The sequence below is a fragment of the Suncus etruscus genome, chromosome 4 (genome assembly GCF_024139225.1).
Source record: "Suncus etruscus isolate mSunEtr1 chromosome 4, mSunEtr1.pri.cur, whole genome shotgun sequence".
In the NCBI taxonomy this organism is placed as follows: Eukaryota; Metazoa; Chordata; class Mammalia; order Eulipotyphla; family Soricidae; genus Suncus; species Suncus etruscus.
This window is the reverse complement of record NC_064851.1, coordinates 46,459,176-46,485,773: the sequence shown is the minus strand read 5'-3', so window position 1 is coordinate 46,485,773 and position 26,598 is coordinate 46,459,176. Positions and strand designations below refer to the sequence as shown.

General features: G+C 43.1%; 2 non-coding genes across 2 annotated transcripts; one reads left to right on the top strand and one right to left on the bottom strand.

The window, feature by feature from the left end:
• Positions 1-10,091: 10,091 nt before the first annotated feature.
• Positions 10,092-10,198, top strand: LOC126008299 (U6 spliceosomal RNA). The gene has a single exon (XR_007495636.1). It is a non-coding gene; the product is annotated as a U6 spliceosomal RNA (small nuclear RNA).
• An 11,163-nt stretch (positions 10,199-21,361) lies between these two features.
• Positions 21,362-21,468, bottom strand: LOC126008294 (U6 spliceosomal RNA). The gene has a single exon (XR_007495632.1). It is a non-coding gene; the product is annotated as a U6 spliceosomal RNA (small nuclear RNA).
• Positions 21,469-26,598: the final 5,130 nt, after the last annotated feature.

Here is a 26,598-nt window from a genome sequence, read left to right as displayed (position 1 = left end):
GGTGCTTAGGCAGCAGGCAGCAGGCAGCAGTGCCCTGGACCGCCTGGCGCTCCAATCTGCCTTTTAATTAGCTCGGGAGTTGCAGGCTCTGAGGATGGGTATGTGCTCACCAGCTGTGCTTTTCTTTTAGTTCTAGGGCCAGTGCCGGGACGTGTAGGGCCGTAATTACAGAGCCCTTTGCTGGCATTGCTTGTCTTGACCTTGTGTGCCCCAACCTCACCCCCAGACCCGGGACGTCCGGGCCTCTACGCCTGCCAAAGAGCAATGGTCCTCGGGGAGAGCAGATCTCGACTCACTGCAGAATCAGCGCCCTGGGGGAGGGAAGCCTGCACCTCCCTCTCAGGCAGGGCCCCTTTCTCCTCCTGCCAAGCCCCATGAAACCAGAGACCCTAAAGAAAGGTTTTTTTTTTTTTTTTTTTTTTTTTGCCTGTTGCGGCTCTTCCCACTCCCCTGGGGCTCCCCGGGACGGCAGAGGCTGAAACTGTATCTACTCTGAGCTTTTTACTGTCAACTGTCCCCTGCAGACACTGCCCTTTTATTCAGCTGGGGTCTGTGCCTAATCAGATGGCGCTTTCTGCTTTAGTTTTTAGCTTTCCCTCCCTTCTCCTCCCCTCTAGACTGCTTGCCTCCCTTCTCCCCTGCTCTAAGTAGCCCACTTTCTGGGCGCCTGTTGCCCAAGTCAAGCTGTTAGCCCAAATCTGATCTCACAGCTGCAGGACTGAAAAAAAGGAAAAACTTGATTTTTTTTCTTTTTAGGGTTAAAGACGAATAAATAAATATTATTCACATTCAGCAGGCCCAGGCGTCATCTCTCAGCAGTTCTCAGCCAACTGATTTGATTGGACGATTAAGTGATCAGGCCTTAAATCTGTGGTGTCATCAGAGCTGCACTCAGTGGCGCAGAGGGAGGGAGACCTATATAGAGCAGGGATCTCATTCCTCAGGGAAAGCTCTGAGCTCCTTTAAGCTATCTCCCCATCCCCAGAGACAGACTTTTGATTCATTGCTTCACATCCCTCTAATACAAACACTGGTCCCCGGTTCCGGCCACCCCCACCCCGCACACCATTATGACAGGTGGTCTGTCTGTTCTCCACAGAAGATAGTTTCTGTCCTATAACATTTCATTTTCCAAATAGCTAAAATTTGTTTCTAATGAATATGAGGAAAATGTCTCCATCCTGGAAGAATAAGAAATACATTTCCTTTGATGCAGGGAAACATATGAGGTTCAAGGAATGATGAAATAAAATTGAGACAAACTTGTGGAAGAATTTCAATTGGGTAGACATTTGACTTCTATTGCTACAGCTGCCATATGATAAAGGTCCCAGATTTTGCCTGCCTGACCCTTTTCAGAAAAAAGTACTCTACCCCAATCCCCTGAAAATCTGCCTGGTTTTGTTTCTTGTACTTGGGGGGGGGGGGGGGAAACAGGCACTTAGGTGCAACTCTTGGCTCTGTGCTCCAGAGTTACTATATGGGGAGACCATGTAGTGCTGGGAAACAAACTCCAGCCTCTTGCCTAATCTCAGCCCACTTGAGTGGCCCCTTGAACTCTATCTTTAAACAAATTAGCAGAAAGCACCCCTGATGGATGCAGCATCCCTGTGTGGCAGCAGGAAGTGGAGGCGGTCTTACTCCTTTAGGGAAACATTGCACAAAAGTCAGTGTGCTCCAGTGAGGGGCTGGAGGCCTTGCACAGCCCCAAAGAGAAGGCTTCAGGCTGAAGAATGCAAGAGAGCTTTGCAGATTCCCCTCCTCTATACTCTTTAGTACATGTGGGCCTGGAGGTTTCCACACACTTTTCAGCCATGATCCACCAGGGTGCAAAGTTCTCATGTGCTGATTTCATCCTTTGCATGGGGCCTGCTGTTAGAGTCCTCTCTGCACCTGTGTTAAGGGGCAGCTGTTCTTATCCCTCCTTCACATTTGTCTTGGCAAGTGCCTCCAGCAGCCCCTCTTCCTGGCACTTTGTTGCTTTGGAAGCTTCCCTCTCCATGAACTGGGAGGGTCTTGATTGCTGCCTATGTGAGAGTACAGACTCTCAAGCAGCCATTTGCTCCCCACCCCACTCCCAGCTCCTGCAGCTCCTGTTGATTTGCACTAACGAGCCTCAGCACCTCAGCATCTAAAGGGCGCCAGCCCTATCAGGTCCCTGTCCTTTTGCAAACTTTAAATTAAGAATGAGCAGAGATGAAGGGATAGAGCCCTTCTACACCCATACAGGGAGATAACTATCCCTTTTTAACTGTTCTTTCATTTCAGAAGATCTTTGAGCCAAAACTTAGATGTTACTTTGTTCAGAATAGGAGAGTACATCAAATTTTATATGGACTTTTTTCATTTGCTATTTTATTAATCTTTTTTAATATCTAACTCTTTAGCCCTCATTTCTTATCTGTGTTTGCTTTTTCCCTGCCCTTCCCTTGTTGTTAATATGATGCTATGCTCTGGTGGTGTTGCTCATTCATTGTTCATGGTGCTCTCTGGGCCTCACACACTTGCTGGCAGAGCCCTGGATGTTGCACATACAAGGTTGGGGTGCAGAGGGTGCCACTGAATGTTGTTCCCTGAACTACACTCTGGGATCCCTGGAACTGTCCTGTTCTTGGCCATTTTGAATCTTGAGTTCAGTGGTATCATCATCTCTGATTTTCAGTCAGCGTGACTAGAGCGGTGTTTGTGTGCAGAGGTGTATAGAGTTGTGGGTCAAAGCAGCTTGGGAGAAGCTCTGGTGTGATCAAACCATGAGAATGAGACTGGACTAATAGAAGCACAGACATCAGTGTGTGTGTGTGTGTGTGTGTGTGTGTGTGTGTGTGTGTGTGTGTGTGTGTGTGCGCGCGCGCGCGCGTGCATGTATTTGTGTGCATATGCCTGGAAGGGTGACTTTCTTAGGCAATCTCTGTCATGGTGTTGATAACAAGGAGGCTGCCAGCATGTCCAGGAAGTTAAAACGTTGTTTACCCCCATTAATTCTTTGTTTCTGACTACAGGAATGCTAGTCATTCCTGTTGCTTGGTCTCCAACCTCTTTCCAGGAGTCCTGGGTTGGGGATGCATACTCTGCCTGAGGCTGAGCATATGTGCCTGTCCAAACTCAGCCCTGAGTTCTCTCCTTATTCCTTCAGTTCTTTAGATAACTGCAGGATCCTTCCATTTTTGATAGTATCAACCAAAATCTTGTCCTGATAAACTGATTGTGCTAGATCTTTTTAAGCCTATCAGTTAAAGATTTCCAAGGAATTTTTCTAGAGCTTATCTGATTAACCAGGGCCAATTCACTAAGCCTTCAAGTAATGCAATCTACTTTAAGCTTCAAGACTTTGGAACAAAGACACTTACACAAAGGCGACTGAGACTTAAAAAAAAAGAAAAAGGAAAAAAAATAACTGCCAAGTACAACAAAGGCTATGTTGGAGAGACTGAGAAAGAGACCTTGGGACAGAATTTATGCAGCCACAGAGGCAAAGAGGCAGGCAGCTCAATAATGGCAAGGTGTGGCAGAGTGAAAGAGACCCAAAGTGTCATTGTTTGGTACAATGCTGTCATCCATCAAGAACTTAGAAAAAATCTACAAGCACCTAGCCACATTGCCTTGGGGGTGGGGAGGGAGAAACATAGTTGTAACCAATGATAATTGGTAGAAAGAAATTGCTGCATGTATATTTTAATATATAATATAATTGTAAAATCATATCATATCATCTATATACTAGAATTTATATATTTTTTGTTTTGTTTTTTTGGACCACACCTGTTGGATGCTCAGGGGTTACTCCTGGTTATGCACTCAGAAATCACTCCTGGCTTGGAGGGACCATATGGGACGCAGGGGGAGTGAACTGTGATCTGTCCTAGGCTAGCGCTTGCAAGGTAGATGCCTTACCTCTAGCGCCACGGCTCAGGCCCCTAGAATTTATAATTTAGGTGTTTGAACTGAGTGTACTGCTTAAGTGAGGGTCCTGAGAGACAGAACAGGGGTTAAGTAAGTCACTTGCCTTGCATATTGCATATTTGAATCCTCAGCATTCTGAGCACTGCTAGGGTTCACCCCCATGCACAGAGCCAAGAATAGTCCCTGAGTACCTCTGGGTACTCCACCCCCAAATTAAATGAAATAAGGAACAAAATATTAAGAGAGGGACTCAAAGAGAGAAAAGGGGTTAAGGTATATGACCTGCATGCTACAGACCCCATTTGAGCCCCAGCACTGTAAAATCACCCCACACGCCTTATCTCCCACCCCAGGTGAAGGAGCCTAAATCAGAGCCCCGCATGAAATAATCCAGATCTTGGGGCCGAAGCAGTGGCACAAGCAGTAGGGCATCTGCCTTGTACTTGCTAACCTAGGATGAACTGCGGTTTGATCTCCTGGTGTCCCATATGGTCCCTCAAGCCAGGAACAATTTCTGAGCACATAGCCAAGAGTAACCCCTGAGCATCACTGGGTGTGATCCAAAAAGAAATAAAAATAATAATAATGAGAATCCAGACCAGACTGAGGGTAAAACACTGATAGTCTAGCAGTCTTTTACCTAGTCTTTTACCACAAAGCTGCCTGCCAGAACTTTTTTTATTAAGTACAGGGACCTCCCCCCGGGTGAGGCAGCTAACCTGAGCCTGTCCTGCCCAGGTGAAAACCAAGTTGTAAACAAACAGATACAAAGAAACCAGGGACATTCTTTTTTTTAGGTAAAATAAGGTGTAACCTAACACAGCACTTTATGGTCCTTTGAGCATAGTGGAGAGGAGCCCTAGGTGTACTAAGCATGGCTCAGAGACTCTCCAAATAAATGAAATAGTAAATGAGATGGCTGCATAATATTCCATTGTGTATATGCACCACAGTTTCTTTAGCCATTCATCTGTTGAAGGGCATCTTGGATTCTATTATGTTGAGTGAAATAAGTCAGAGGGAGAGAGATGGACACAGAATAGTCTCACTCATCTATGAGTTTTAAGAAAAATTAAAGACATTACTGTAACAAGGCCTAGAGACAATAGCGTTAAGGGCTGGACGCTGGACGCGCTGAAAGGACCTGCTCACAATTTGAGCACAAAGAGTGGTGAACGCTGTTAGGGGAATAACTACACTAACAACTAGCATGACAATGTTAAAGATGAGAGAGGTAGAATGCCTGTCTCGAATACAGGTAGGCTTGGGGGAGGGAGACCTTGGTGGTAGGAATGTTGTACTGGTGAAGGGTGGGGGGTATTCTGTTTATGACTGAAACCCGACTACAAACATGTTTGCAATCATGGTGCTTAAATAAAGATATATTAAATGAGAGACCTGGGAATGTGGCTAGTGGGAAAGTGTCACTCCCAGTCCTCCTCCTTTTCTCGTCATGCTCATCTGATGTTTGTAACCCAGTAAAGAATCTATCATAAATTGGTAGTCTATTCCCTTATTTTGTTTCTCTCTCTCAGAAGAGTGAGACCATCTAGTATTCTTTTTCCTCTGACTTACTTAACATAATACCCTCCAGTTCCATTAAAGTTATATGTATAATGTATACATTTATAATTATATATTTATATAGAACATTGCTCTTTCTATCATATTTATAATAATTTTGTTTAATTATATATTTATATAATCTATCTTAAAATATAAACATTAATATAAATTTTGTATTTATATAAATATATATTTTACAACTTCTTTATCCATGCACTTGTCATTAGACATTTGAATTGTAGCCAGACCATGGCTATTGCTCTTTCTGATACAGTGAACCTAGATGTGTGTATATCTTTTCAAATTAATGTTTTTTGAGGTAGTTGCCAAGAAATGGTTCACTGAAATCACCTGATTTTGAATTTGGAAGGTTAATAAGATTCAGAAGAGAAGTGATAGGAGTGTACATGAAAATAGGGAGCTTTGGGACAGAGGAAACCAAGGCCCTGATAATGGTCTGGAAGGTAGGAGGGTCTCCATCACCCTTTTGTTCTGACTCTACTGATGGGTTAGACAGTGTGTAAGGTCAGTGGAGAAATAGGAGCATCAGCCTGAAGAGCTAGCTACCTGAATGGAGGATGCCTGCATTCAGGAATCTCTGTGGAATAAGAAGAGCAGGATCTGCAAAGTGTGGGTGAATTGAGAAGAGAGAGGCAGAGAAAGAAGCCCAGGGTGTGGAGTGTGCAAAGGGTGAGGCTCTGAGACTGATTCCGTGTGATGTGGCCTTTTGTTCTGGAAGAGGGCAGCTGGTTAGGCAGAGACAGGAGCCAGTCACAAGAATGGTCAGCAGCCTTGATGGTTAATCAGTTAATTGCTGATCTCGGCCCTCAGACATGCCCTCAGAATGCCAACCAGAGGTGGCACTCGAGAGGTTTTCACCTCCCATGTAACACTTTGGCTTGTGGCCTTTGTGGGCAGTCAGGTAAGTATCAGAAGGGGCAGGATGGGGGTGGTAAAGTAGGCCTTAGACAGGAGTCTGAGGATGTGCAATAGCTGATTGCATTATCTTATAAAAATAATATTTGGGGGGTCACATCCATGATTCTCAGGGCTTACTTCTGACCCTGTGCTCAAAAATTACTATGGCAGTGATGTAGCACTGGGGATTGAAGTGGGACTGGCCACATGCAAAGTCAATTTTTGACCACTGGCCTGTCTCTCTGGCTCCATTCCAGTTCTGTCTCTACCATAGTGCAATGGCAGCCTGAAATTGCCCATACAGAGACTGTTTGCACAGTGGTAACTTGGGAGATAGTACAAACCAGGGCTCTGTTTTCCAGAGGGTCAAATGTTCAAGCCTAACTTACCTATGCAGGTGGGGAAAATAAAGGGTTTATTTCTCTGGGTGCAGATGGGTGAATCTGAAATAAAAGGCCTTGAGTCCTCAGGACACTTGATCATGAAAGCTGTTAAGAACATTGAGAAGTCATTGCTTGTTGTTCAAAGGATGATATTTGAAGCCAGTTTGCCTGGATTCAGATGCTACCTATTTATGAGGTGTGGGCTTCTGGGCCACTAGACAACATCTTCTATGAAATGGGAGGAAAATTGTTTGCTTAAAACATTATTTGAAATGTAAATAAGTTTTTGCACAGATCACTAGAACTGAGGCTGCTGTGTTAAATAATGCTAATGCTTAGAGATTTATTCTAGATCATTTTAATAGGGCAAGTCTTAAGAGAAAGAAACTGTGGGTAGGCAAGGTGTCCTGGGTATCTGAAACAGGGGAGAGAGGGCACTAGATCTGAATGGTCTTATGGGTAGGGGAAGAAATGGGCCAGGACTGGGAGAGGGAAGGGGAAGTAATGGGGAGATTGTATCTGCTGATTGTTTTTTGTTTGTTTGTTTGTTTTGGGGGTGTTGGTTTTATTGTTTTTTTGTTTGTTTGTTTGTTTTTGGGCCACACCCAGTGACTCTCAGGGGTTACTCCTGGCTATGTGCTCAGAAATCGCTCCTGGCTTAAAGGACCATATGGGACACTCGGGGATCGAACCGCGGTTCATCCTAGGCTAGCACAGGCAAGGCAGATAGATGCCTTAACGCTTGTGCCACTGCTCCGGCCCCTGTATCTGCTAATTGGAAAGGGTCTGCAAAAGGCAGATCTGAAGTCTGTCTACAAAGAAGGAGGGGAGCTTTTAGTGGAGACAGCCAGTGGTGTGGGAAGAGAACAGGCATTTTGTTTTGTTTTGTTTTGTTTTAGTATTGGGACAGGCAGGTTTGATTGGCACTACTGGAATGAAACCCTAGAAAAGCTGTAGGTTTCGAAATGGAATCTGGTATCAACCTCCTGTGATGCTCTGAGATCACACAAGTCTTCCTCCTGCTCTTGTGGAATCACCTGGTGACAGGTTCAAGTGTCAAGAACTGAGTACCCAGTCGGAGAAGGAGCTGAAATTAATCAAGCCAAGAGCTTTGGAAATCAGCCAGTGTGCCAGGGATAACAACTCTGTTTGTCATGGAGGGATGAGAGAGGCGGAAGAGAGGAGAGAAGAGGGAGGGAGGGGAGAAAAAGTCAGAGTGAGGGGACCCATTTCTGTCTGCATGATGCAGGTGCCTGGCTTTCATTCTATCCTGTTGTCATGATGGTTCTTTGTTGATGGCAAAACCCCTTCCAGCCAATGGGGCAATATTCACCCTTGTCACACTCTCAATTTTTTTGCCAGGACCTAGCTAACTGTGTCATAGGCTATGGGTTGCATCAGCTATTCTTGGTACAGTTACTTTGGGAGATAATGACAAACTGGTATTACATCAATGTTATGTTGTGGTCGGTGTGGAGGGGAGCATTAACTTTTTTTGCGCTCTAGTGTTCTTGTCTGAAACACGCAGCCCCTCAGTCCCGCAGTTTTCCTGCCTCATCCTCTTCCTCTTTCTTGAGGAAGGCAGGAAGTGTCAGGAGATAACTTCTCTCCCAGGCTGTTCTCCTCCATTGTGAGGAGAAAAGGAAGATATGGTCCTGAAACAGGGGGAGACGAGAAAGCTGGAAACCAAATAGGACCTGGTTAAGCACTTTGGTGAATTCAAGATACTTGCTAGGAGAGAAGAGATATACTTATTTAAATGATTGAAAAAAAAAATAGGTGACATGGCTCCTGGCTTTAGTCAGTTCTCAGAACATTTCTTAGACATTCTCCTCCTTAAGGTTCTTATGAGTCTGCCATGCTTCAAAAATTACTCTCACCAAGCTCAAAGTAGGCTCTCCCCAGAGAAAATAAACTCTGCTTGGAGAATTTTATTTTAGGCCACACCTGGCAGGACTCAAGAGACCATGTGGTATTGGGGTTTGAACTGGGGCCCTAGGTACTTGCACCCTCTCTCTGACTCTAAACATGGTGTCAGATTGTTGATGAGGATTTCTTCTGCCAGAGGTCAGTTGATCCTCTTCTGAGAGCCAGTTCCCCCTTCCCTACCCTGCCCATAGTTCACAGCTCCTTCTTCCCCAGCAATAGTGAGGTTCCCTGGATTCTCTGCTCTGCACCTGTTTCTTGACAGTGAGATCAAGGGCTGATGGGGCGTAGTGAGAAGCAGGAATTGTAGCACCATCCCCTCTAGATGTCCATGGCTGATGTGTGCCACCAGTTACTCCCTGTGGACAGGTGCTCTTTCTCCTGCATCCTGGGGTGTAACATGCTGCTTGAGTGCAGCAGTAGCGGGCTCTTTCATGGAGTTGCCCTTAGTTAATGGGAGTGCCCATCCTCTTTGGACAACTGCAGAAGCAGCAGGACCACACTCTTGTTCTTTTCCCTTAATTCAACACCTCGTGGAAGGGCCAACTCAGCCTTAGTTCCATGAGTTTCCTATACACTGGTCAGGCAGATCTCAATGCCTGGGAGCTGTCATTTCCAACAGCACTACCCTGTAAGCCATGTGCATGTAGCCTCTGCCTCTGAGTCTACTCCGCAGGGATGTGCCTAAGGCACCGGATGACAGGAAGGCTGTCAGCACTGAGCCCTGACACAGGCCTGGGGAGAACTGTTCTGCTGTCAGCAAAGAGAGCTGGAGGATGAGAGAAGCAATGTGGAGTAATTCTCTCAGTAGACAAAGCAATGGCTGTGGAAAAAAAGAGCAGACTCTAGAGACCACGCTTCTTGTCCTCTGCACCCTTGGGCAGGGCCAGGGGTGAGAGTTGTCACCTACTTTTTAAAAATTCTCAAATATTTATTTATTAAACTTAAATTTTACTTTATTTTATTTTTGGTTTTTGGGCCACACCCGGTGGTGCTCAGGGGTTACTCCTGGCTGTCTGCTCAGAAATAGCTCCTGGCAGGCACCGGGGACCATATGGGACACCGGGATTCGAACCAAACACCTTTGGTCCTGGATCGGCTGCTTGCAAGGCAAGCGCCGCTGTGCTATCTCTCCGGGCCCTAAATTTTATTTTTTGTAGTGGAGCTCAAGAGATAGTACAGCAGATATTCCACTCTCATAGCCAGCCTGGATTTGATCCAGGGTACCTCATAGGGTCTTCAGAGCCCTACCAGGAGTCATCCAAGAGCACAGAGATAGGAGTAAGCTGAGATGATCTCTAGAGGGAGGGACCAGACTATGGACACAGACACCCTTTGTATAAATTAATTAGGAACTAGTCATGGCCCCTTCAGGTTTTGTTTAAAACGTTTTGAAATGTGCTCGCTTCAGCAGCACATATACTAAAATTGGAACGATACAGAGAAGATTAGCATGGCCCCTGCGCAAGGATGACATGCAAATTCATGAAGCGTTCCATATTTTAAAAAAACAACGTTTTGAAATGCATGTTACAACTATTTTAGCTGAAGTTGGAAAAAACAAGATACTAATTTGTTTCATAGTTTCCTATCCCTTCTACCCTTCTCAGAGTTCCCAAAATTGCAGCAGTCATGTGGAAAGTTACAAACTCTGTATAATATTGTGTTTCTAAAGGATGGTTATTAGATCTGTGGTTGGTATTGCAGGGACAGAACAGAAGGAAAAGGGTTAAGAGTGAATTTGAGTGGGGGAGAGCCAGGTAAGTGCTATGTTTTTGTTTTGGGAAAATACTAGTGATGCTTAGGTATTAATCCTGGCTCTACTCTCAGGGATCACTCCTGGCAAGGCCGGGGTGGGGGTGGGGGGACCATGTGGGGTGTCAAGGGCAAAACTTGTTGGTTGAGTGCAAGGGAAACACCCTCCCAGATATACTATTACTATTGGCCCCGGCAACTGCTTTGCAGGCAACGACCAGTTTAAATCCTGGTACCACTTGGCCTCCTGCATTCCTGACTCAAAAGTCCCTGGAACACTGCTGGAGTTGTCCCTGGTGGTCAGCAATACCATGGGCAATAAAAACAAACCACTTGGTCTATTTTCCTGAATACTGCTGGGAATTGTCCCAGGTCCCATAGACACTAATTGGGAACACCCCTCAGAAAAGAAGGAACATTCCATGAATAGATCCAGGTCATTCTGTTCCAGCCATCATGTAGAAGAGAAGCAAGCATGCTAGCAAGGGAACTCACCCACAAAGGGAAGAAGCCTTCAGTCTGGAGGACAGAATAACATTACAGATTAATTCAGTTCTTTGAATCTAAAGAGCATCACACCTAAGAACTCTGAAAAGCTATCAGATGCATTTTGCCTGGTTATTGACAGCTCTCTGTCCATCCCACATTGGCAAAGGATATAATCCTCTTCTCCACTCATGGAAGGAAGAATTTCAGCTGCAGGCTGGCTCCCTTTTGAGGGGATTCCCACTGGGTCTGGTCTGTGCCCTGGAGTCACTGTGACTCTAGATAACCCTGATGTGGAATATGAAACAAACATGTGAATGATACAAAAGTCCCTCTCATCAGATGTCTTTTTGAAGTATTAAATGATGAAAGGTTTTCTGCCTTTTGCTTATGTCACACGCACACCACAACTACAGATTCTTGCCCTTTCATCCTGTCTCTCTCCTTTTGGGGGAGGCCACATCTAAAGGATCTTGGTCTTGAGTACTGCTCTTGGCTCAGCCATGGCACTCCCTTCTTTCTATCTTTCTGAAGGACTCATTATTTGGAGCAATTTTTTTCACAGAACCAATACCTGATCTACGTTTGTAGGTTAGGGCTGTGTTTGTGTGGGAATGTGAGTACATGTGCATTTGCATGTATGTATGTGTATCTGTGTGTGTAAGGGACAAATCTATGGAGAATGTTTTAATTTTAAAATCCTCATTAAATTGTTTTTGTTTTGGGGCCACACTGGCTGTGCTCCAGGCTTACTTCTACCTCTACATTTAGGGCTTACTCCTAGGAGTGCTTAGGTGACCATATAGGGTGCTGGGGTTTGAACCTGGATTGGCCATGTGCATGGCAAGTGCCTTTTCTGCTACATTATTGCTTCAGTCCTTTTCATTAAATATTTTTATAATTCATTTTATTTGGGGGGGGGCACAGTTGGCAGCACTGAGGGATTACTCTTGCTCTGAGCTCAAAAATTACTCCTAACAGGCTCGGGGGACCAAATAATTCATTTTAAAATGGCTTTAATTACTACTTTTATCTTCCTCATGTTCCCTTCATTGATGTTGGTGTTGTGATGACCTAGCTATGGTGTTAGTACTTTTTTCAGGGTACTTGCCAGGGGGGAAGTTTTGATTGTGGTGCTCATGAGGTTTGTGCTCCAGTAGCTATAATGTTTTCACAGTGCTCATTGGATGAGCACTCTTGATTAGAGCCCACAAGTTGAGTGTGAAGTTCCCTGAGGGTGGCTGTGATACTCACACACATGCATGCCAGAGGTCTGTCTCCTTCATTCACACATCTTTTAGTTGTAGTACTTACAAGGGTTCCCCCTTGTACTTGGTGGTGCTCACATACCTCTGACTGTGTTAGAGCCAAAAACCACTTGCAAATCTGGAACTCTCCAGCAGCAGAGCTGACAGGTTCATAGTTAGTGAATGTGGGCTACTGGGCATTAGAGTTCATGACTGTACATTTGCAAGACACGAGCCCTATTTGTCTGGGCCCCTGTGGAGCTGCCTTTAGGCTACACCCATTAATACCTAGGAAATACTTTAGTTTGTTTGTTTGTTTGTTTTTGGGCCACACCCAGTGACCGCTCAGGGATTACTCCTGGCTATGTGCTCAGAACTCGCTCCTGGCTTGGGGGACCAAATGGGACACCAGGAATCAAACCAAGGTCCATCCTAGGTCAGCCACGTGTAAGGCAAGTGCCCTACCATTGTGCTATCTTTCCGGCCCCATAGGGAATACTTTTGACTTGATGCATAGGAATTCCCTTCCCTGGAAATTTTGGGGGACCATGTAATTCTGGGGGTGGAAAATAGATCTTGCACATGCAAAACACATATTCCAGCCCTCTGAACACCTTGAAGGAGCATTTGGGGTGAGGGTGGGGCCATGCTGATAGGACTCAAGGGCTACTCCTAACTTGGTGCTTGAGGTTGCTCCCTGCAGTGATTCAGAGACCATTCAGGGGTCCTCAAACTTTTTAAACAGGGGGCCAGTTCACTGTCCTTCAGACTGTTGGAGGGCCAGATTATAGTAAAAACAAAAATTATGAACAAATTTCTTTTTTTATTATCTTTTTTTTTTTTTTTTTGTGGTTTTTTTTGGGTCACACCCGGCAGTGCTCAGGGGTTATTTCTGGCTCCAGGCTCAGAAATTGCTCCTGGCAGGCACAGGGGACCATATGGGGCGCTGGGATTTGAACCGATGACCTCCTGCATGAAAGGCAAACGCCTTACCTCCATGCTATCTCTCCGGCCCCCGAACCTATGAACAAATTTCTATGCACACTGCATATATCTTATTTAGAAGTGAAGAAACAAAATGGGAATAAATACAATATGTGGCCCGCGGGCCGTAGTTTGAGGACCATTCCTCCATCCTTTTTCCTGAGTTTAAAAAAAGTGAGAGCCATGGGGTAAACCTAAGCATAAATCACTCTTACTTCAAATCTCAGCTCCTTGCTATCATTCATTGATAACAGGTTACTGCTAGGGGACCCTGGAGGGCCCAAGTGAGGGCCAAAATTGAGGACAAATGTCTTCACCTTTGAGGGAAGAAATTCAGCATCTATGTCCAGTGCCTGTGGCTTTCGAAGAACTACCAAGTCCAAGCTGACTGGAACTGATTGTGTCTGAAAATCAACTCCAGAGTCCCAAAACCACAGGTGTGAGCTGGTTAGCCATAGTCCTTTGGAGAACCTTCTAACCACATGAAAGAGGAGATGCCTCTTTGGGGTGGATTTTACTGCAGGGATTTTACTACAGAGAAGCCCTCAGCTTCACTCTTAAGTGAAAGAGTGAGTGTCTCATTTCACTCCAGTCTGCCTTTGAAGAGGTGGGACTCTTGCCAGCTAGAGTTTGCAGTTCAGGCAGGGTTGGACCAATAAAGGGTACAGCTGGTACAGCTCAGAGTCTACACTGGAAAGTCCAGGTAGAACCACAGGTGTCTACCACTGAGATGGACACAGTTATTTTTTCTAGTACAGGAGAACATCTGGCAGAGCTCAGGTCTTACTCCTGGCTCTGCAAGTAGGGATCACTCATAGTAGTTCTTGGGGGACCATATATGGCTTAGGGGATCAAGCTAGGTCAGCTGTGCATAAAGCAAATGACATTAACCTACTATACTATCTCTTCAGCCCTAAGCACAGTTAATTCAAAGACTCATAGGGGGGTGTATGTCTTTGGAAAGGATCTGCAGATTGAGAGGTTCTTTGGGTAACAGGGCCAAAAGTGGGGTGCATTTCCTGTACTAGAGGCTGGGCAAACCTTCCCAGGACAGCAGCTGCATCACAGTTCCTCTCAAGAGACAGGCTGAGAGAGCTGTGTGTTAGGAACCTTCTAGATAATTTAGCCAAGTGTGTCAACGATGGCATCAAAAGTAAGTGGATCACACAACACTTTGAGATGAGAACGTGTGGGTGAGTTGCTATAAATGAATTAATTTTTTTTTTTTACTTTACTGCTAAGGAAAAACAAACACAAAGATTGGTTTCTTAGTCAAATCAGGGCTTCTGGGGTGAAGCTATAAAGTTGGTTCTACTTTCAGGAAGGAAAAATGGCTGCCACATTTGAAAACTAGTCAGCTCTAACATTGGCTGGTCAGGAAAATAAAGAGGTTTTATTTCCTCTCTTGATAGAAAAAGATTGTATACTAACTGGCAAAATGATGAACTAGAGAAACCAAAGAAACCTAAAATGAATGTCCTGGGAAGGCCCTTGAATTCCAGAGGTTTGTGTTGCTTGTTTAGATGTCACCATTCCCCCAGAAGAATCCAGGTGTGGCTGACAGAAGGACTCCATTTCAGGCCAGATCTGTGTCAGACTGGCCTTGCCACTTCCTCTCTATAAAGCTTGAGTAAATAAATCATCAGCCCCTCTCATTATGGGCTTCCTCACAGTGACACAGAATATTAGCACTTCTGCTGAGCTTGATCCTGTGTGTGCCCTGGGTGTTCCTGTAGTTATCACAGCCTGTCTTTGTGAGAATGTGTGACGGATACTGTTACCATTGCTGAATAGCAGATAGCACAAGTTTGATGACCAAAACAACCCAAAACCCACATATTTTATTATATCCATAGACTCTGTGGGTCAGGAATTGAGAAAAGGTCCCGCTAGGACAGCCAGTTTTGTTCCACAATGGAGACACAATAGCAAGGGTCAAAAACTGGCTCTATCTGTGGTGGGGTGCTAGAGGCAGTATGTGTGGTGCCAGGCCTAGGAGGAACTTGAGGAGATTTGAGAGGGACTGTGGAGCAGTGGGCCTACAGCTAGTCTCTCCAAAGGTTTCACACAGCACAGAATCCTCAGAGAGTTGGGTTTCCAACATGATGCCCAGCTGCTTCCAAAGTGTCTCAAGACAAATAGATGGATGCTTTTACAATGTGGCCTCAGAACTTTACTACATTCATTGGCTACAAGCAAGTTTTTATGGTTATCTCTCTGCACTTAAGAGAAGGGTACTTTTGTGGTTGTTTTCAGGCTATATCCAGTAGTGCTCAGGGCTTACTCCTGGCCCTGTGCTCAGCGATCATTCTTGGCAGAGCTTGGGGAACTATAATGGGTGCCTGCCAGGGATTGAGCCCAGATGGGCCTCTGTTGAAGGGCACTTTTGAATGGTAAAAGTTTTAAAGAATATGCAGATATGTTTTAATATCTTCACCAAGTGGACAAGGAAGAAAGCTCTAAGGGGTGGAGCACATGCCTTGTATGTGCAAGGCCCTAAGTTTGATCTCTGGTACTATATGGGCCTCTGAGCACTAACAGGTACAGCCCTGGTGTTTCTCAGCATCATAGGGTCCTGAGCAACCAATGACCAGGCCCCCAGCATCTGGCCAATCATTAGTAGCAGTGGGCCCCAGGATCTAAATAAAGTGGAAAGTCCCCTAAAAGAAAACTACATGAATTATGGTAGAAAATAACAATAATGCTTAGAGCTTTTTGAAGATAGTTCTCTCAGTCCTCATGCTGCCTTTGAGAGAGGGGAATGCCGGCCATATGGGTCCATTTTGCAGAAGCGGAAATAGGCTCAGAGAGGCCAATCACTTCATTCTTTGTGCTGATGCATGAGGAACTGGGGGTGTTCCTCATTAACAGAGGCAGAACACTTAGCTTGCATGTGTGAGGTCTTGGGTTCCAGTTTCTACAAAAGACACACACACACACACACACACACACACACACACACACACACACAAGATGCCTTCTATCAACCCTTAGAGTGGTGGTTTTCTTTTCCTTGCAAAAGGAAGTAATTCTGAGTAGTTGTTTCAGTGTACGAAGCATTTTGACCAGACTTCTATTTACCAGTTCCACATTTACTGGGATATCCTGGGGCACACTCACTGGCTTCCACTCAGTCCACACCTGGATGCTAAAGGCAGCTCATTTTAGATTCCTTGGTCTGTTGCCAAGTATCAAAGGAGACTTGAAAGAAAGTCTCTGCTCCATTGGAGTACAAATTCCTCTGAGAACAATCTTGGCCCCTCATATTAAGATAAGAAAACCAGAAAACCACCATTTATCACATATTGTTAAGCTGAAATATTTTAAGCAAAGCCAGAAAACCAAGATCACGTTTAAGCAAGATACTCCTGGAATAAAGATTTCTTTATGAATTTAAAATGACTATCTTTTTTCAGAGACAATTTGCTTTATGTAATGCATAGGCCCTGATCTGGTGAGTGAACATGCAACAGTTTTACCTTCAGTCTATTGTCAATGAGCTTGAAATTGAAATTTCCTGCTGAAAGACTCCTTTGAAATTTTACTTTCCTGATATCAATTTTTGAAAAATTGGATTTCTGAAGAAGAAAAAAAAAGAATTTCTAGAAACGGAATTTTCTTTTAAATATTTTCTGTAAATTTCTAGTTAAGGATTTGAGAAATGTTTAGTCTTTTCTCTGTTGAACACCCATTCTGACAATTTCATTAACTGAGTCCATTTGCTATTGCTTTATTTGTGGTTTACATTGAAAATTACTTATTTTAATAACAAGGGCTATTAAAATAGCTAAGGAGTGCTGAGGAAAACATAAATCTAAGCACAACTTAAGATAAATATAAATCTGGGCTGAAGTGAGAGCACAGTGGTAGAGTGTTTGTCTTGTACATGGCTGACCCAGGACAGACCTGGAGTTCAATCTCCGGCATCCCATATGGTCCCCTAAAGCCAGGAGCAATTTCTGAGTGTATAGCTAGGAATAACCCCTGAGCATCACCAGGTGTGGCCCAAAAACAACAAAAAATGTTTAAGAAAAACATGAATCGGGGCCGGAGAGATACAGAAGGTTGGTGGTTTGAATCCCGGCATTCCATATGGTACCCCGATCTTGCCAGGAGCGATTTCTGAGTGTAGAGTCAGGAATCAGGAGTAACCCCTGAGTGCTGCTGGGTGTGACTCAAAAACCAAAAACCAAAAAAAAAAAAAAAAAAAACCATAAATCTACGGATTTTGAGAACCAGAATGTTTCTTGAGTACAAAATTGCCTCCCTCACTTTTGTCCATTTTGTTGCTAAAGTAGGACAGGATGGCATATCTCTAAGATTAGTACAATGATCAGCAGCCAACACAGATACTCTTATTATTCTAACCTTAATGACTACTGAAAGTTTTTTAAAAAGATATTAAATAGGGCCGGAGAGATAGCATGGAGGCAGAGCATTTGCCTTGCATGCAGGAGGATGGTGGTTCGAATCCCGGCATCCCATATGGTTCCTCGACCCTGCCAGGAGTGATTTCTGAGTGTAGAGCCAGGACTAGCCCCTGAGTGCTACCGGGACCCCCTAAAACAAACAAACAAAAATATAATAAATACCATGAGGCTATCATGATGATGAGTCAAGTAATCATTTCTTCCTGTTTGTTGTATCCCACATTAGACTGGGATGTCCAAGGAAACAAAAAAAGTTGAAAACACTAATCCTGTCACTGGATACCCCAGTTCAACTGTAGATCTGGGACAAAGAGCCAGACAAGTAGAATTGGTTGTGTTACCTCTCTTCCCACTTGTCAAAGGCAGTGTGAAAACTGAGTAAGAGAACTTTCTAGACAGGACAAACTGAGCTTCTTATACAACACTAGATCAAATAAGGCTAGACTTATGGGCATAACAGGAGAAAAAATAGAACAGGAGTGGGCAGAGATAGCATGGAAGGAGGGTGTTTGCCTTGCATGGGACAGTGGTTCGAATTTGGCATCCCATATGGTCCCTCAAGCATGCCAGGAGTGATTTCTGAGCTTAGAGCCAGGAGTAACCCCTGAGCGCTGCCAGATGTGACCCCAAAACAAAAAACAAACAAACAAACAAAAATAATATGCAATAATCTCCGAAGAAATTTTGATCACTGATACTAAATTTGGTCCACAAATTATCTCATTGGGCACTAGATAGAATAGTTATCCTATAGAATCATCATTTATAAAATTTCTATTACATATGTTGAAATACATCATTATCTCTAATTATATATATACATATATATATATACATATATGGAAAGAAGAAAACTTAACATAAACCTAACCTAAGACAGCATACTCACTAGCACCATACAGGTACCACTGAAGCTTTTCTGATCTTCTTGGGGAAAGTTTTTTTTTCCATATTTCTACCCACAAATCCAACTGAATTTGTTTAAAAAATAATAGAAAGTAAATGAATACTTCATTTGAAAGGGTACAGGTATAGATTGTACCTGACCTGGCTTTGATCCCAGGCATCACATTGTTCCCACAACATGACTGGATGCAGGCCTGGAGCTTCACATTCCTCCTGAGCAAGACTACACCCTTGGGCTCCAACATTGAATCTACACTGAATTTGCAACCCTCAGGCTTTCTGTTCACCCATCAGCACCACTGAATAAAAAACTCCTTCATATCACTGCTCAACCTTAATAACTCTCCCATTTTGAGCACAGATAACAAGGTCTCTTGTAACCAGCTATCCACCATTGTCACCCTCCCTCCACTTTATTCCCTCATGAGGACTATCTGCTGGCTGGTCTCCTATAGCTTCCAGTGTGCTTCTTATTGGTCTTTGATTCTGGTTTTGCTTCTTTTTTTATTTAATTAAAATGCATCAGATATTTGACATAATCATAATACATTTGTTTCAAGATGACAAAAAGAAAAGTTATTAAAAAAATCAAAAGAAAGGGCCGAAGAGATAGCATGGAGGTAGGGGGTTGCCTTGCATGCAGAAGGATGGTGGTTTGAATCCCAGCGTCCATTATGGTCCCCCTAGCCTGCCAGGAGCGATTTCTGAGTGTAGAGCCAGGAGTAACCCCTGAGCGCTGCCGGGTGTGACCAAAAACAAAACAAAAACAAAAAAATCCAAAGTAAACAGAAAGGAAAACTAAAAAAAAAGAAAAAAAAATAAAGAAGAAAAAGTTCAGTAGCAAGTGTATATGTGAAAATTATTGTATCTCCAATAAAATCATTAGTACAGTAGCAGAAGGTTTAGTAATCTCTTTTTTTTTAAGATAAGAGATAAAAAAATACAATAAAAAAGTATGGGTGGGGGGCCCGGAGAGATAGCACAGCGGTGTTTGCTTGCAAGCTGCCGATCCAGGACCTAAGGTGGTTAGTTCGAATCCCAGTGTCCCATATGGTCCCCCGTGCCTGCCAGGAGTAATCCCTGAGCACCGCTGGGTGTGGCTCAAAAACAAAACAAAAAAAGTATGGGTGGGCATGGGGTACTACATGGGATGCCGGGGATCTGAGCCAACATCCTTCTACAGGAAGGACAGACGTCTAGTCTCCATGCTATCTCTCCCGGCCCCACTTTATCCCTTTAATTACGTCTTTTATTTAATCTTTTTTTTTTTTTAAAGAAACTTTTTTTCCTTTAGATATGCGTGAGCATATATATTCTTAGTTTTTTTTGGGAGTCTGTTTTCTCTCCACCCCTCAAATCCACCAGCAATATAATGTAGCACCACTTCCTCCTGCAAAGACATATTAAACAAAGGGGAAATTGTACGTATAAAAGCAAGCTCTTATCTACTAGGGATAAGAACTCATACTTGTTTACAACACAGGGACATCTCCCACCCTGAATGTATGTCATGTGGAAACAACTTAGGCTCCAGAGAACTAGACACTGACCGTCCAACCTTGACTCCTGGATCCCAGACAGAGTTCTCCACTACAGCTCTAGGAACCAAATCCCCTCCAGGGCATTTACAATGCTGCTCTGACACCAACATGCACCAGCTCTAAATTGATAACCTGACAATGAGGAAATGGGAACAACTTGATCTAAGAGCAAGTTGTCCTTCCTCATCAGCTATCGATAAGACAAAATCAGAAAACATGTCACCCTTTGATCTGTGCAAAAGCCAAGATCACTATATACAGATGACTGGTTGTTGCAACCAAGACTGGACAGTACGGATCCAGGGACCAACAACAACAACAGTAGCAACAAAAAGCTCTAGCCTAGCTTTTGGTCTACGATCTGTTCAACAAACAAGATCTCAAATTCCAGAGGTCTGACTGAGACAACCATAACTGAACGGGTCTTCCGGAAACATAACAAAAGACTTTATTCCAGGCTCCATCCTAGGAGCAACATAATGACCAAGACCACCAACTACAGAAGATGGATTAAAATGACACTGAAGAAGCATAACTGCTAGACACAAAGAAAGACTCCATCATAAGCTCCATTCCTTGAGTTGCACAGCCACCAAGATCTCTAGATACAGAGGTCTGATTTTACCATCCAAGACAAAGCAGAAGTCTTCCATACACCACGAAAGCAACAAGGGAAAAGTAAATGATCATGCAAGGAGTCTATAGTTAATCCCATGACAGTATACTTCAAAGATGGAGAAACCCTATATCTCCAAGGCCAAGGGAATTCCCTCTATAATATCCCCAATAGTTACTGTGCCTATGCAGGGGGAAAAAGAAAAGGAAAAAAAAGGGCACAAAACAATCATTTTCCCACATATTTATTTATTGATTGATCGATTTTTTTGACTCTTTATTTTGGTGTAGAGATTAAAGTTGATGTCTCCAATATTATTATTATTATTATTATATTTTTTTTTTTTTGGTTTTTGGGTCACACCCGGCGGTGCTCAGGGGTTACTCCTGGCTGTCTGCTCAGAAATAGCTCCTGGCAGGCACGGGGGACCATATGGGACACCGGGATTCGAACCAACCACCTTAGGTTCTGGATCGACTGCTTGCAAGGCAAACACCACTGTGCTACCTCTCCGGGCCCTCCAATATTATTTTATTTTATTTTATTTTATCTTATCTTTCTCTTTCTTTTTGCACTCGAGCATGATTTGATTTCAGAACCCAGACTATTGTGTGGTGCTTGTCTTTATTGCTGTAGTGCTCACTGGTTATTTAATTTGATATTTCTTTCTGTATTTTTGTGGTGTTTCAATTACCTTTTTTTTTAAAATATGGAACACTTCACGAATTTGCATGTCATCCTTGTGCAGGGGCTATGCTAATCTTCTCTGTATCGTTCCAATTTTAGTATATGTGCTGCCGAAGCGAGCACTCAATTACCTTTTTCACATCCTCTCTCAAACTGAGGTTGGAAGCCTCTAGAGGGACTCCGCCCATTTTCAGCGTATTTGACTTCTTTTTTTTTTCTCTTATTATGTACCCCAATCTATTGCTTTTCTTTCCTTCAAACAAAACCACATGCCTTGATTTATCTAGCTCTGCCTCTTAAATAGAGGGCGAAACAAAGGAGGGTTCCAGGACCAAACAGATATATGATCATTAATAGTAAGCCAGACAAAGAGGGGTCCACCTACTCTAGCAGCCCGGGGGGTGACGATGAGTTATATGAGTTGTAGAAAGGGAATTGGGATGGAGGGAGGACATATTTGGTGATGGGTATTCCCCTGATTCAATGTTAATATGTACCTAAAATACTACTGTGAAAGATATGTAAGCCATTATGAAAAAAAATTGTGTTTTAATCAGAAACTTTCTTTAACTTACATGTATTATTATAGTATATTAATATATTACATGTTACGTTATGTTACTATATTATGTTATGTTAGTTTACCTCATGTTAATTAATTTTGTCTTGAATAAATTCTTACAATAAAAAAAAGTATGTGTGTGGCAGTTGTTGCTATTTGTATAGGTACAGCAAAATATGGAAGAAATAGAAAGGAAAAACCTTTGGCCCCAAAACAGGGAGACCTTACTTATGAAGTATTCTGGCAAAAGACCAACTTCAGGTTCCAGGCATACTAGGGTGTCCAATCCCAAAGTCTTTCTCTGGGGTCCCAGTAAAAGCTCTTTACAATCACGGTTGTTGCTGTCAGATTTCTGTAGTTAGAGATCCTGGTTTCTGTACAAATCCTATGTCGAGTCAGGGCGACATGAAGTATCTTTTGGTTTCATTTCACCATTAGGTGGCAATGCAGAGAACCCTGCCTTGAAAGTAAGTTGTTGCTGTTACCAAGTAGTCAGGGTGACATAAGAACTCTCTCTGGAATAAGTGGATACCAGGGCAGCAGTAGGCCCTTCCCTGGTAGAAGTTCGATTGCTGGTGATGGTGTAGAAAACCTGGTTATTTCCATAGATGGTATCCAAGGTTCGGGGGTGAATGATCAATGTCAAATCTTCTGAAGCTTAAGTCTGGCTTTGTTTCTATATCGTTCATCCTTTGCCCTTCCTTAAGGCCTCAGGTCATGAGCCCTCTTAGGAAAACATTTCCTTGAAAAGGCTGCCATATTTGGGGTCAGTGTTGTGCGGAGAAAAGAGTACCCGATGAGGAGATAGAGTCTCTGGGTTCATAGACTTCCATTTCCTTGTTTATAAAACCAGAGCAGTAATCCATCATGACTCTGGCCACCTCTAAGGCATTAACAAGAATCAAAGAAGGAATGAAGATCAAAATATTTTTAAAGCTTGATACAGAGCATCAATGTGATGTCTTCCTAACTAATTCTCTAGTGCTAGTCTGATGAAATAGATAAACACACACACATACACCACTGTGTACTTCAGCTAGAATTTAGTACACTTGTAAATTATAACCCGGTGAACTATCTAACCATTAAAAATAATTCCATGCCTGTTTTCCTCTGGAAAATAAACACTGCAATTTATTCTAAAAGTTTCTCAAGAAATTTGGCTTAATAATAGATGAGATATTATCTATGATCATTTGAAACCAAAAAAGGTGGGGGCATGCAGAGAAAAAGACAGGAGAAGGTGCCAAGTACACCAATAAGAGCTGAAGCTATGTTTTCTTGTTTTTGTTTTTAACCACAATTGGCAATGTTCAGGGGTTACTCATGATTCCACACTTAGGAATTATACTTGGTGGTGCTCAGGGAACCAAATGGGATGCCAGGAGGTTGAACCCAAGTCAGCAACAAGCAATGCAGTGCCCTATCCACTGTATTATCTCTCCAGTCCCAGAGCAGATGTTCTAATCAAAGCAGTACACAGAAACTATAACATAAGAAGACGTAGACATCACTACAGTTGTATGTTAGACTTATAGGTTTCCCTAGAAACTTCTGAAATCAGTGCTGCTGCCATACACTTTGATTTGCAGTGTAAATTAAATGGAAAGGGGTGAGCTAATGACAGGAACACTCGTTAGAGGGCTGGTTTCTTTAGGTTGTTTGTTTAAGGGGTTATATTCGTATATAACTAGGCCTAATTCCTGGCTCTGTGCTCAGAGATCACTCCTGATGGGAATTCAGGACCATATATGATGATAGGGAGTTACCTTTGCACATAGCTGATCTACTATATGGCTGCTCTGGTCCCAAGGGAGCTGTTTTAGATAGTTCTGGTGAAAGCTAGTGAGATTATCGATTAATGGATAGCACTGGGGCATGGGAGGAAACAAGAGTATCTGGAGGTTCACTCAACATATAATGGTGAGATGACAACAAGGCCTACAAAAGTGATGCTATGAGGAAGACAGATCCATCTAGCTACAGCAATATCTGGCACCAACCCCAGTCTGTACCATGAAACACTGAACCTTATTTCTAGAAGCTGGACACAGCAGCATCTGTTCGTATCAGAATGGAACCCCTCAGAACATGCTTTTTGAAACCTATTTTCCCCACTCAAATGTGGATGGCAGGTGCCTAAGTTTGCCAGAGCTGAGGTCACATGCCTATAACCTAGTTTCAAAAGAAGTTGGCAAAAAGTGTACTAGACTTTTTATTTAATACCTATACCCTTCAAGTAGAGAATTCTCCAACAGAAGGCAGCTGCTCAGTGAGGCTAGTCTGGTATAAGGAATATTAAAGACCCACCAATTAAAATGCAGAGAAATGGGGCCAGAAAGATAGTTTAGTAAGGCTCTTGCTTTGCACATAGCCAATTCAGGTTTGAAACTCAGCACCTCATATGGCTCCTTGAGCACCCACTGCCAGAAGTGACTCCTGAGTGCAATGCCAGGAGTATGCTCTGAGCATTACCAAGTGTGCCCCCAAAACAACCAAACAAAACAAACAAAAGGAATGAAAAACAAAGATTATCCAGACTAGGACCCTTGCCAAATGCTGAGGTAGGGGTTAGAGGAAAAAAAAAAGAAGGACTAGAAATCTGGAGATTGAGGCTGAGAACAGTACACGTCAGTGACTGTTCCCTAAGCAGAACCATCTAAACCCTGGATGGGACAATGAGGTGGTCTAAAGCCTGGGAGATGGCAATTGGGGCATATGAGAAGGAATAGTAGAATAAGGGGACTTGGGAGTGGACAGAGAATGTAGTTTGTGCTTCAAAACAAAGAAAAAGAAAGTCAAAGCTCAAGAGTGGTGAAAGAAGGGTGTGGATTTGGAGTTTGAGCCTAGAGCATTTTGCATCTGTTTGTAGGAGAAAGTACTGAGCAAACCCTGTGTTCCCCAAGGATGCCCATGGATTGTGGGGGAACCACATCATCAGTGGCCTCTCCCTTTCTGCCACGCTGAGAAAATTTCTGTTCAGGAAGCTGAATTAGCATTCTTTACAGGACTCTAAGCCACCCATGAAGCTCTCATCCTTAAGGGATTATGAACATTGAACATTTCTACTTTACATCAGGTGTTTGCTGAAGTTCCCTGCATAAAATATCCTGAAAGAGCGGATGAGTGTGTGGGTTGGGAGAGGAAACAGGGACTGAAGCCTGCCTAATCATGCAGTAAATTGGCCTGGAGCTTCTCTTCCTGGACTATGGAACTCTGGATTTTCTGAGAGAGGAAGGATACAAGATTCAGGCTCCTCTGGGACCAGGGGAGAGGGTATCACTGCTACCACCATCTTTTGAACACTCCTGCCATGCTCCTTAGCTGTAGGCTCTCAAGATTGTCTGGCTCAACATGTTTGCAAACCCAAGAACAGATGCTTCTTTCAGGGAGTCCTCTTCCCTCCCAAAACATCAAACCTCTGTTGAATTATATATTAAAGATGTTTCTTATCACTCTGAGGACTAACCTCTTAAACTCACATAAATGCCACATATGAGAAGGCTGGAGTCATTATATAGTTGGTGGACACTTGTCTTGCATGCTTTTTTTTTTTTTTACTATTTTTTATTATTAGATATGTGTATCTTTTTTTAAAAAAAATATCTTTATTTAAGCACCATGATTACAAACATGTTTGTAGTTGGGTTTCAGTTATAAAAAAGAACAATCCCCTTCACCAGTGCAGCCTTCCCATAGTATTTTTTTAATATCTTTATTTAAACACTTTGATTACAAACATGATTGTAGTTGGATTTCAGTCAAATAAAGAACACCCCCCTTCACTAGTGCAACATTCCCATCACCATTTCCCCAAATCTCCCACTTCCCTACCCAACCACCCTTCACCTGTATTTGAGACAAGCTTTTTTCTTCCCTCATTCATTCATATTGTTATGTTAGTTGTCAGTGTAGTTATTTCTCTAACTGTGCTCACCACTCTTTGTGGTGAGCTTCATATCGGAAGCTAGACTTTCCAGCCCTCATCTCTATTGTCTCTGAGAATTACTACAAAAATGTCTTTTATTTTTCTTAAAACCCATAAATGAGTGAGACTATTCTGTGTCTATCTCCCTCTGACTTATTTCACTCAGCATAATAGATTCCATGTACATCCATCTATAGAAAAATTTCATGACTTCATCTCTCCTGACGACTGCGTAATATTCCATTATGTATATGTACCACAGTTTCTTTAGCCATTCATCTGTTGAAGGGCATCTTGGATGTTTCCAGAGTCTGGCTATTGTAAATGGTGCTGCAATGAATATAGGTGTGAGGAAGGGATTTTTTAATTGTATTTTTGTGTTCCTAGGGTATATCTCTAGTAGTGATATAGCTGAATCAGATGGGAGCTCAATTTCCAGTTTCTTGAGGAATCTCCATATTGTTTTCCATAAAGGCTTGACTAGATATCTTGCATGCTGGGTTTAATCCCTGGCACCCCAAAAGGTTCCCTGAGCAATACCAGGAGTGATCCCTGAGCACAGAGCTAGGAGTAATCCCTGAATACCACCAGATGTGACCCTGAAGCCAAAGTAAATGAAAACCACATACTAGTGAATAAAAATTTTGAAGAACTGTCTGCACTTTCACTTACATGATCTTTTATCTTCAGAAACATGCCCAGGAGAAAAATGTGTGAAAATCCTCACTTCTTAGATGTGGAAACCAAAAAAGAAGAGAGGAAG